Raw genomic sequence first — 2,358 nt, 5'->3', positions numbered from 1 at the left:
AGTGCCTGCTTAGCTCCACCCCCTATTCCCCCCGTACAATCTTACTTCAGGGATGCTGTAAAATAATCAGAACCCCTCCCCCCATAGGATTAGCTGAGACTTGTTATGACATAAACTAGCCAAGAAAACATGAGTGGATTTTCTCCTTCCCTGAACATAGAGCATCGGAGGCCACCGTTAGAAATCATGGGGCCCCGGACAGTCTAGCTGACAGGGCCACTGCCTATTTCTGGAACTGCATAAGTTAAGGAGTTGGACCAAAACAAGCTCTCTGATTGGACTTAATCCCTTTGGCTAGTCCCACCTCTCTACCAACCACCCACTGTTATAGGAAAACTTGCTGAAGGATGTCAAAGGGGGAGTGACATGAAGACTCCTGGTATGCTGTGATTGGCTAAGGAAGCAGTGGTGGGTTACAAGGTGGATGCTTGCCTGGTGCTATGGTTTCCATGGAGTCAGGAGGCGAATTTTCTAAAGTGATATATTGTAGCAGATTCTTGTTCCTTCTATGATTAAAGTTCCATATAGGACCACCATTAGAAGTCATGGGGTCCCTTTGAAGAAAGTCTTTTAAATGTGAAAAGACACCAGTAATATTCTCTTGTGTCTTTGGGTGATTGTTTACCACACAAAGGTTACAAATATAAGTACAAACGAAACGTTGCAGTTTCAAATACAAAATAACTGTAGCTTCAAATAATATAAAGAGAGATTAAAAAAAAAGCTGTTTGTTTCTTAAAATGTGAGGGTCAAAGCATGTGCTTCTATTGTTCCTTCGTTCAGCAAAGATGTTTAAAATGGCGGCTGTCCTCAAAGGATGCTCTTGTCTGTGTGCGAGTGCGAGGACAAAAGTAGGGGGGCAACTATAAAATGTATCTCTCTCTCTCCTCTTCTGGGGTCCCTCAGCGGCGCTCCTGGCTCCTCCTTTTCTTCCCCTCGGGGCACTCGTGCTCGTGTGTCCTGCTGCTGCGTCCATTGACACAGACAGCAGGACTTGGCTCCCCCACCCCCTCCGGAGCGCCGCTGAGGGACCCCAGAAGAGGAGGATCGGGGCCACTCTGTGCAAGACCAACTGAACAGAGGAGGTAAGTATGACCTACAAAAAAAAAAAAAAGCAAACGTTTACATATCCTTAAAGACCGAATAAAAATTTAGATATTACAAATATGACACCCTTACAGCTTCACTGCTGGGGTCTGGACCCAGTGGCGGCCTGTCCATAAAGGGCGCACCGGTGCCGCCCCCCCATCCATGCATCCAGCCCCCTGATCTACATATCAGGGCATCGGACTATGGATTCCAATGGGCGGTACGTTTTTTTTTAAGTACCTGATTAGAGCCAGAGGCTCTAAACACATAGCTCCCAACTGTCCCTGATTTCAAGGCACTGTCCCTGATTTGGAACAATGTCCCTCTAACCCTTTTCCTCTTCATTTGTTCCTCATTTTGGACTGATCTATATAGATGTATATAAAATGCACTGTTTATCTATCAAAGAGTGTTCCCAAGTGCTAAACCTTTCATCCAAATTCGAAATTGCTGCATTTGTCCATTCCAAAAGCCAATATAAAGGAATAATAGTGGTAAAAAAAATTACTTGTGGGTTTAACTCATAATTTATTTTGTAAAATTCTTCTTTAAGGGGGCGTGGCAGGGGGTTAGGATAGAAAAACGCTCCAAGAAATTCTCTGCTCCTCTACGCTGAAGCTCAAAAAACGCTAATAGCCTAAAGTAGTGTGCATGGACACATAGGATAACACTATTTAGCATCTAGGAACGGGGAAAAAAATGCTAATAACAGTTTTTAGGAGCTTAATGGAGAAGTCCAGCCTGAGCTCGATTGACTGGGCTTCGCCTCTGGGTCACAGGAGGGCAATTTGTTTTGCCCTCCTGTGACCCATTTTCAGCAGAGAGCGGACTGAAATCTGTCACTGGAATCAGTTCAGGAACCACGTCATCCCAACAATAAAGTCTGCATCCGCCAGGTGCCAGGACTGATGGCCATCTCAGCCTCTCAGTGAGCCAATGAGATGGCCGCTCCCCACCCCCCCCCCCCACAGCTCAGTGCTCCAGTGATTGCGGGGGGGGAGCAGAACAAAGAGCCGCTGACTGACAGCAGCTCTCTGCTCGTTGAGCTGTGAGAACCGAGACATCGGCGATGTTCGGTGGCTCGGTTCTCAGTGGAGAGGTGGCGGGGGACAGATGCTGCATCCACCTAGGTAAGTATAATGGAGAAAAAACAAACAAACCCATACTTCTCTTTTAAAAAAACGCTAGTGTGCATGGAGCCTAATACAGAAAGATAGAAAGAAACATTGTTTCTTTTTGTATCTTTCTGTTTATTCATCTACAGATCAA

General features: G+C 45.8%; 1 protein-coding gene across 1 annotated transcript in view; it reads left to right on the top strand.

Moving 5' to 3' along the window:
- The window catches only part of LOC141144374 (fatty acyl-CoA hydrolase precursor, medium chain-like), a gene marked incomplete in the record, with an annotated part of 39,892 nt that overhangs the window by 26,925 nt on the left and 10,609 nt on the right, over positions 1-2,358 (top strand).

The sequence above is a fragment of the Aquarana catesbeiana genome, linkage group LG05 (assembly GCF_042186555.1).
Source record: "Aquarana catesbeiana isolate 2022-GZ linkage group LG05, ASM4218655v1, whole genome shotgun sequence".
Taxonomy (NCBI): domain Eukaryota; kingdom Metazoa; phylum Chordata; class Amphibia; order Anura; family Ranidae; genus Aquarana; species Aquarana catesbeiana.
This window is presented reverse-complemented; position numbering and strand designations above follow the sequence as displayed.